This window comes from Athene cunicularia, assembly GCF_003259725.1.
Source record: "Athene cunicularia isolate RWA chromosome 10 unlocalized genomic scaffold, athCun1 chr10_part1, whole genome shotgun sequence".
Lineage (NCBI taxonomy): Eukaryota > Metazoa > Chordata > Aves > Strigiformes > Strigidae > Athene > Athene cunicularia.
Genome location: NW_020799112.1, coordinates 17,875,751 through 17,885,620, shown reverse-complemented (window position 1 = coordinate 17,885,620; position 9,870 = coordinate 17,875,751). Strand labels below are relative to the sequence as shown.

Below are 9,870 nucleotides of genomic sequence, written 5' to 3'. Positions count from 1 at the left end.
GTGTCCATGGCAGCTGCGGCCCGAGCCCCGCTCCCCGGGCCCGCCCAGCGCCCGCTGCCGCCGCCCGCGTATAAATAACCGCCAGCTGCCGCCGCGGCCCGCCGGGGAGGGCGGGCAGCTTAAAGGGCTAGGGCCGCGCCCTGGGCAGCGTGGGCCGGCTGCCTTAGTTACTTATTTACCGTGTTTCTTCCACACGCCTTGCTGCATCTCGTCAGCCCCATGGTGCTGCCTGGCAGGGGCGCGGAGGGAGCTGTCAGAAGCCTACGGCAGCCCGGCGTTTTTACAAACCGGTGCAAGGGGTCGGCGTGGAAAAAAAAAAAAAATAAAAAAAAATCCCGGATTTAGGAGGATGCGTGACAGCTGAAGGGATGCTCACGCTCCAGCATGCTGTCGTGTCAGTGCCCTTCCTGTTCTGTCTGTTTTTTTCTGCGATTTGTTCAGCTGATGAAAATAAGCTAGGCCTTGCTCTTTTTTGTTTTGTTGTTTGCGTTCAGAGCTTTTAGGTTAGGCTGTGGTGGCTGTCAGCCACCGTAGTGCTACAGGGTTTCAGCTAAAAGATGACGTGTGAGCAGAAGCAAGAACGAACAAGGAAAGGGAACCCACATCAAGACAAACATGCGAAGCAGTCTGCAAAGCCTTACGCTAATTAGATTTTATAAAAATCGTTCAATAAGAAAGTTGCTTCAGCACTTCTTTAGTAGTGACGTGTACTGTGATAGTTGTCAGTTTTCTCCAGCAGCTAATTAATTTACCCTTTTCCACTTACATTTTGGAAAGCAGACGCTGTACAGATCTCAGCATAAGCATAAATATCTCTGAATGTTAATATAACTGTTAATTGCACTGTTTGTTCCAGCAGTTACAAGAAACTTCACTTTCGATTTTAGCTTAGGTCAGTGTTATTTCCCACACAGAAATAGAGACTTCGCATCCTCTTAAGAGTTCTTTAAATGTAAAGATACATTTTGTGAAGGTTCTAGGTGTAAATTTAAGCTTCATTTTGTAGGCCAGCTGGCAGATAACATAGAAGAACAATAGTTGGCCCCAAGATTGTAGCTGGGTATATTAGAATTAGGTTATATATACCCTTGGACACAAAGTTACAAAGTAGGTGAAGGCATAGAAGGAAATATGGATGCTCCTCAAGGGGTTTTTTTTGGAAATTCTTTACACATTTATGTAAAAAATAAAACACAAGTTCAAAACTCTAAAACTACATGCAGTGTGGTAATGATGTATGGCCAGTCCGAGCTCCTCTGGTTCTAGTCCTAGCAACAACACCAGGAAATTATTTTTCTGCAGAGCAGTTCCAGTTTTTTTTTATTTTGATATAATGAGTACTTGTTTGTTCTTCATTGCCAATAGAAATGTATGATTTCAGTCTGAATATGTACCTCTAAGATCAAGATGTCTACATCTGAGGGTTTACCTCAACTTTGAAACCTCAGTCCTCTACAAAGAACACTGTGACAGTATGTCATTGTCATGTTTGATAGTGGCATGTTACTGGCCAGCTGTTCAAATATAATTGTATGGTTTTGGAACAGATGCAGAACAAAGCAAGAAATCTGCTATTCTAAGAATATTTTCCTTGCCTGCCAAAGCTTTGTAATAGTGCAAACAAAAACAGCTGAAAGAAATAGTTCAAAAATAGCCTGAGCTAGTTTTATCTTTTGTACTTTTCACCTACTATCCCTATGCAAGAACAGAAGGTGGCAACTTAAAAAGAGCGAAATGGAAGTCTGTTACTGATTCTTTTATTTCTGATTTTTTTCTGACTTTGACTAAGACAGTAATCTGTACTGCTTAGACCACAAGTGTAGCTGAGGATTCCTGCAGAGATAAACCTGTACCATCTTTTCCTACTGTTTCAAGTATAAAGATATGGAGGGCATCAGGAAAAATTGTGGGAAAAGGTATATATCCCAGACTAAAGCAGAGTAAAAGCTTTCCTACAAATAACCCATTTGCAGGAAAATGTAGATATGGGAAATTTAAACAGTATTAGCAGAGTCCACAAAGTTAGAATTAAAAAACTAAAGAAAAATTTTAAATATTTGTGGACTTTTTTCATGTGTCTTCATCAGGCCTTGATCTGGAGCTGGTGAAATTAAGTGAAAAAAATACAGCAGTACAGAGGCACAATGACAATCAGGAAGGAGTCAACTGAACTTTTTGCTTTTCTTTTCCTAGAATCTGCTAACTGATTCTAACCACCTGTGAGCAATCTGCTAGTACTGGTTCCAAAATGTCAGGGCTCTGAGTGCACCAGTATGCCTTAACATCCTTGACCAGCCTCAGCTGGGGCTTCTGCCCACGCCTCTGCCCACAGGTGCAGAAACTCCTTTTAAGCTCTAGCCTGGCCTTCAGCCCCTCTTTAAGCTTTGTTATTGTTGTACTTAGAAGCTTTGTTGGCCCATGGACTGATTTTTCTGGCTTGACCTTGTACCTGTTTAGCTGTTGTAACTTTGCCTGAGCTTTCTGCACACTCTGGCTGCCATCTCTAGCCCCTGTGGATTGTACCCAGGAGCAGTGGGACGGGGCCCCTGCCCTGCCAGCCTGGCTACCTGACTTGGCTCTCCATCCATCAGGAAGCAACTGGACCTTGCCACTTCTTAGATGACAGGTTGTGAAGAGCAATAACTGCTAAATACTTAGGTAAGAACAAGTTTGGTAATAGTGGCATTTATTTTTAGGCGCTTTTTTTGTGACATAATCCAAAATGTTTGGTTTTATATCTACTATTCAAGTGTTAAATATATTTGAGGCTATGTACAGCAAATGGACAGGCTTGAGTAATGTAAAAATACTGTGCTGTCAAGTGTAGGCATAGATGCAGAGTCAGAATAGACAACAGAAACTGTTATAGTATTTTAGTGCTTTTCTCCAATAGTCTTTCTGCTCTGTAATTTTGAGGGTCTCTTCCTAAATATCCACTGGAAACAGCACAAGGTATTGCTGGACAGCTTTTGTGGTAAGTCAAGAAATCTGTACATATAATTGTAATGCTGTTTCAAGTGGCATTACTCTGATGCATTAGAAACACTTTACTAAGCAGTTTGTTTACAGGCAGATGGTAGTTGCTCACACACATCTAGAGTTAATGAAGACAGATTGAGTTCTACTAGCCTGGTAATGGTTGCCGCAGTACTAGAATAGGTATGGATGCTCCCTGAGAAATTTAGAGATTACCCACCAGAAAGGTTAAAGGGCTATTTCTATGTCTTTGGTAGTATACAGAGATGGAGAAGTCCTTTCCCAAAACGTGTAACTACACAAGTGATCCTCCTGTGTAGTACTTGATCTGCCCCTACTTGTCTAGTTAAATTAAGTAGGACAAGTCAGTCTGGTTACAGTGGCTTTTGTCTGTGTTGGAACAACTGCATTCTATAAGTTGGTAATAGGTAAAGGAATGGAATTATTTGTGGTATTACCAGATGCAAAAGTAAACAATATATTTTGTTTGGTAAAACATGAAATAAAGAAAATATACCTGATAGCAATAATTTGGAGGTGACACCTGATAAGATGCTGTCTTAGGCTGTCCTAGTTTCCAGTTGCCAGTGACCAAATTCTACTTTCATGTACAAATGCAGAGAAGCTGTTCCCATATACAGTTTATACTGGTATCACTAGGACTAGAATCTGGCTCACTGTCAGAAGATATAAGCTCTCTTCTAGTTTTATGTAGAATGCATCTTAGTTTCTGTAAGGAATATCTATACAGAATGAGGAAGGAAAGAGGCCTTGGGTACTGAATGGGTCTTCAAAAATAAGATTTTGTTCTATAGGCTTTTTCTGATAGCCGTGTCGGACTTTGACAAAATGTCACAGATTATGAAGGGTTCTCATAGCATAAAGCAACAGAGCCAGTGAAGGAGAAAAATATGAAGGAAAGTGGAAAATAATTTGTTTTTTCTAGTGACTATATAGCTCCAAACTGTGAATCTGGACCTTTACAAACTTTCTTTCTCTCCATCCATCAAATCTTTCTAGCCCTTCTTTTTCCTTATTCATTGTCAAATAGATTGTATTCAGTTATGTCATTGTGGACTGTTAATAAGAATGAGCACATCTGCTACCTCCCACAAGAGCTGGGAACCTCCTCTGATCCACCAAAGCTAAGACAAATCTGAGTCCCTTGTGAAAATGAAGTCAGTTCCATCTCTTTTAGTAGAATATAATAACAAAAATGTCTTCATTTATATCCAGGCCACATTGCTAAATTGAGATGAGCTGAATCCATTTCATAGAGAGCAAATAGTTTATCCCACTGTCATTGCACTTGACTCGGTACTTCACTCAATATTGAGCACTTGGGCTGCAGCCAGGCTGTGGTGGTGAGAATGGATGCTTTTCCTAGAAGTGAACAGAAGAATAAAAAATTAATTTTCAACTAGCTTTCTGTTCTCACATTTGCTTTCAACTGTATAGCTAGAGCTAGGGGTTCTATCCTCGGTTAGTACGCTGTCGCATTCTTGGTTTGGGCTTTAGGTTTCGTTTGCTGCTTTGTTCCCACCCCCAGAAGCTTATAGCAGCGTGCGACCATTTTCTGTTGTGAGTTTTGTTGTAGGTTTTTCTGTATTTGTATTGAGACACAGAATGTATGTGAGAAAGTGGAAATTTTGGATCTCTTACTGCCAGACATTTGGTGCACAATGTCACTTTTCTGAAGCTATTTTCCAGTGACCTAATTTTTGTTTGGGGAATTTAATTTTTAAATCTTTGAACTGTTACCCATGCATATTCTCTCCTCTGGTTTTACTGCATTTTCCTACGTTAATTGTTCAGCTTCTGCTTTTTAAACTGCATTGTCTTTGTCACTGGTATTCCTCCCAGTGATGTATCATGTATTTCTTCCAACCTTGACCCTTTTTTTATTTCATCTCACTGCTTGGTCCTTGCTTATGTTTTTATTTTCTTTTTCCATAGTGGTGTGTTTCTTTAGATACTCATGTAGGGACATGCACAAGTCATTTTGAGATGCAGGTCACCTGCTTTATTCTCCTTGCCTTTCCCCAGTGAACCTTTACAGTGAGGGCAGTAATTGTCCTGCTGACCTTTGTCTGTTGCTCATGACTTGCAACATAACTGATTTCCTCAGAGCCCCTCTATTCACCAAATGCGTTGCCTCTTTCACATAACACTCAATAACATTTTATTTCTAAAAATCACAGAAGTAAGGACCATCACAGACTGAGGAAAACAGATCGTTGTCCCTGTTTCATGAGAAGAAAATGGCATACAAGTTCAGGAATTCAAATCTGGCATATCCACAGTCCTCAGTGGGGCTGCATTTTTTTGCAAACCAGAAAAAAAAAGCTGATAAAGAACACACGACTATATGTAAATAAACTGAAGTTGTTTTACTGCTGCAATTAATTTTTCATTTTGCCTTCGCTGCATTCAGTCTTCCTCTATACAAGTTCATATTTTCTAATTATGCTGACAATAAGCACCTAAATTATTTTGAGAAGATATGCTGCAAAACCACAAAATGATTATATAAGTCTATTATAAATTTACCTCAAAATGTCGATTCTGACGTTTTAGTTAGGGCTATGAACACTGAACTACAACAAAAAGTAAGTATGTGCCATCTGAATCAAGATGTGTTTGTTCTGGAGAGTCATGAAATTTAATGGATCTGTTACTACTGTACAGGATCATAAATATGCAAATGACTCACAAGTTGTTTTGCTTGAGGATAAAAAGGAATTTAAAAGACAAGAAAGGACAAATATTTATTCAAATACTTGAAATAGTGACCATTTGTATATACCGTACTGGTTAATGCTAGATTAATTTAAACACCAACTGAGAGGAAGACAGTAGTTTTCTTCTGTAATGTTTAGGTCTATACATAAGTAGTTTTTCTTTCTTTAAAGCCACAAGAATTTTTTTCTACTTACTATATCGATGGAGCCATTTCCAAAGCCCAGGGCAAGGATCAACGTGAAACGCAATGAATTCCCTAACACCAAGAAATCAAACACACGGTACTGTGCCTGAACTTTGTACCTTTATACTAATAGAGGCTTTATTCTTTATAGGGTATAACATAGTTGTGAAGTGTGACAGTGCATGATTGCTCTCTGCCCCAGAGACCTTGTTATTTCAGGGTAAACAGGCACCCAGTACAAATACAATGCAGGGCCAAAGAACTGATTATACCGTGTCAGGGTTCTCATGACTCTAGTTACAGGAAATTTAACATTTTCCTTTTATTAGTCAATCAGGTGCAGCTCTATTACTGATAACTTTAAGGCCTCAAACCAAAATTCAGTTTCTGCATGGGGCCTCGGCAGGATACTTCCAGTTTGGTATTCATTAGACATAATCCTGATTTATGAGCCAAATGTTGTTCTGCACTGTTTCAATGGATTTAAAAATTGTAGTTTAGCCAAACATATTTTTCCTGAGTAGTATAGGCTTTTGTTATGATGAAAGAATGGCCTTCATGATCATCAGATTTGCTTAGCTGAACTTGTTTTGAGAGAATATTTATATAAAAGTGGAGTCTGCTGAAGAAGTATGTATACCTGCATTTCAGGATAAAGATAAACAGAGAAATGTGGGTTTTCTTTCAGATGTGAAAATTTTCTATTAATTTTCACTGAGAGTGAAATCTGATGGTTATCATGTGATTGAACAGAGGTTTTCATTTACCAGACCAGATTTAATTTTCTTCAATTTTGCCCTTAGCTGTATCTTGCAGAATCTTTTTTCTCTGCCATTTCTGCCTGCGCTATTGAGTGTAAGTTGACATTTTCTGTTGCAATTGAATGTAAATCAACAAATGACAAAATATTTCATGATTGTGTTCAATAGTGAAGACACATGGTCTTAAGTCAGTATAAAACAAAGGATAAGACCATCATATTTCCAAACAGCTTCCTCGTGAGAGACCCTGCCAGCTGTACAGATGTACGAGATCACTCTTATGTGTTCAATGAAATAATAAGTGCAAATGTCTGTATTTCACAATTTTATGAGCAGTAAGGGCTTAACAGCTGTCACATTTAATGTCATTTAAATGATGCATATTTTAGAGAGCAGTGAAAGAAAAGCATATATACAATAAAAAAGCATTGCTAATAACAAGAGGCAAATACAGGAATTATGCATGTGAACTCCAAGCATTAAGAGCATCGCTATAGTTTCCTACTCCAAAATCTGATACCAAGTCTGCCAAGCTAATATGGCATGCGTGGGAATTAGAAGACTGTGTGGTAAAATCTGCCCATAAGGTAATACCTAAAGGACTTGACACTGGACCAGAGGTTGTGTAAATGTAATGTAGTAGGCAAAGAACAATAGTTCCTGCCTTGAAGGGTTTATAATCCATATAGGCAAGACAGTAAGCAGAAGGGAAGTTAAATGTTAAATTTAAAATGTGAAATAATTATCCTTAGAAAAGGGTGATTTCTTTTAAACTTGAATGGTCAGTTAGTTTTTGCAGAATTCCAGGGATGAAAATTAGGTGTCCAGAACCTGTAAATTTGTAGCTTTTAACTTTAGGGTGTGTATTGAAGGAGTGTGCTGTGGAGCTGCAGGTGCCGTGAGTTTTGAAGTGGTTGTTTTCAAAGAGATCTTGCCTAGACACCTGAGTTTCATTCAGTTTTTGTTTGGCTTAGTGGAAGAGGTTATGGAGACATCCACCAGGAGTCGAAATCTTAAAGCTTCCAGATTCACTGGAAGTCTAGATAGAAAAGACTAAAGTGGTAGGGGAGTGGAGAGAGGCGGAGGTGTAGAAATTAAATAAATTGGATAAGGGAGACCAAAAAAAAATCAGCATTTAATGAGAATGAGTTTTGCATAGGAAAATGCCCTGTTAAAAGCTGTCTGGAACCCTGTATAGTTTCCAGTAGTAGGCTGAGGCTGGTTTTATGCTCCAAATACTGTTATTTCCTCAGTGCTCATCTTCCACACAAAAATGATTATTTCAATGTAATAAAAGCAAAAACCCCAGACCATGGGTGATGAGGAAGAACAGGATTAACCACGCTATGTCATTTCAATAGCTTGGGCAAAACATATTGCCAGTCGCTGTTTTACTAGATAGGTACCACAAGGTACTTGCAATATTTATTATAATGCTGCTGTCTGAAATCTTCCTGAGGGGTAATGTTTGCGGGTGTTTCAGTTTTCTTACATGATGTATAAGTTCAGGCATAGAACCTATAACCTGGGACTGAGATCACAGGAGGAGTTAAGTGTGTAAGCAGTAGCCTCACTTAAGTCACTGAATCTGATGTGAGCTAGCCTATGCTACTTCCTATTACTCAACTTTTCTACACTCAGATTTATTGCAGGAGATGAGCAAATGTTTCTAAGACTTGTGTACACGATGTTTGATTATCCTTTATGGTTAGGGATGCACGGGGTTAACTGGTCTGAAGCAGATGACTGGGAGCAGCGTTGAAGGAAGGTATCGGAGTAAGCTGGGAGGGGAAAGTAGAGAGCACAGAGATGAGTAGCAGTGGGAAAGGGAAAAACAAAGAAATGCTGACCAGCGTTCAAGTTTGGAAAATGCGATTAGAATCTGAGGGCCAAGCCTTTCCATGTAATCTATGGCTAATGCCAGTGGTAGGAACACAGCCAGAACTGTTTTGTCTAAATACGTCTATCTGGCAGAGAAATTAATAGCCCACTCTGCAGGTTTTGCTTCGGGGACCCAGGGGACAGCCTCACTATGGAGGGTAAATAATTTTGAGAAGTGATATTCGAAACAGGGATAGGGCAAACATTCCTAAGTAGATGGCAGGTCTCGAAGGTCAGCTTCCTCCTGTGGTGGTGAACATCTTTTTGTTTTCTTGTAGCACTGCCAAGCCATAGTTTTGGGACAGGAAAACTGATTTTTCTTCATCAGTTGATCTAATGGCTAAATTCTGGCTTTAAAATCGCTTGTGATCGAGGCTGAAGTATATGCTGACTTGCACTGGTATATCTTTTTTGAAGATAGAATCGCAGGGGTATAGCTATGGAGTCACAGTTAAAGGACTATGGGGTTGTTTGAGTAATTGTAGCGACTGAAATAGATGGAAAGCAAAGCTTTCCGGCAAGCTGATATACTTTAGGCTGACCAGCATTAGAAAAGGATCAGGTCCTAAGCAGTTCCACAGCCCAGTATCGTGGTAATGTGCGGCCTGGCAAGAGCAGCTTAGCTCAGCTGTCAGGGTGAACCTGGAGGCAGAGCAGCCTCGGCGGAGCAGCCCCAGCCTCCCAGCAGCGCGGGCCGGTCCCCCCAGGGCCGCTCCTGCCGGGCCCGGCTCCTCTCCCAGGCTAGTTTCAGCAGAGGGCACTCTGTTCCTAACGATGGAGGAGGCGCTTTCCCGTGCTGGGGAGAAACCTAAACGGATTGGAAAAGTTTCCAGTGCAACATATTTGAACAAACTCTTCATCGGTTATGTTTAGTTCGCTGGAGCATATTTTTAACTTCAGTGGCAGGGATAATAGCCCTTTCTCTACGCGCTGCTTTTAGCGGACTCGACGAAAGCTTGGGACGCCCGTGGGAGCCGTGGCGCAGAGGTAGAGGGTCCGGGGTTGCCGCCCGGCAGCCCGAGGCTCGGAGGGAGGACGGGAGCAAGAGCCGTCGGGGGAGACACGCTCCTCAGATTCACAGGGGGAGACCTGAAAATATCGCGGAGGGCAGCGTGATTAAAGACCCCCTGGGTGCGTGAGCAGATTCGCAGCTGCACTGCGAGAGTTACTCGGAGATGAGACGCCGGCCGGTTGTGGGTTTGGAAGCTGCTTTGCATCAGATGTGGGAGCTGACTTCACGGTAGCTTTTGCCCCTCGGGGGAAGCCGAACCCCTCGGCCCGGGGCGCCGCCGGTGCCTCGGCAGCCGGGGCCTCCTTGGCCGCCCG

At 41.2% G+C, this 9,870-nt stretch overlaps 1 protein-coding gene across 3 annotated transcripts in view; it reads left to right on the top strand.

The window, feature by feature from the left end:
- The first annotated feature begins 9,380 nt into the window (after positions 1-9,380).
- The window catches only part of ADAMTSL3 (ADAMTS like 3), a 190,637-nt gene continuing 190,147 nt past the window's right edge, over positions 9,381-9,870 (top strand). Inside the window, exon 1 of one of the 3 annotated variants that reach the window (XM_026856436.1) lies at positions 9,381-9,531. The gene's annotated coding sequence lies outside the window, so the exon portion shown is untranslated. The other 2 variants (XM_026856434.1, XM_026856437.1) reach the window with 2 other exon arrangements.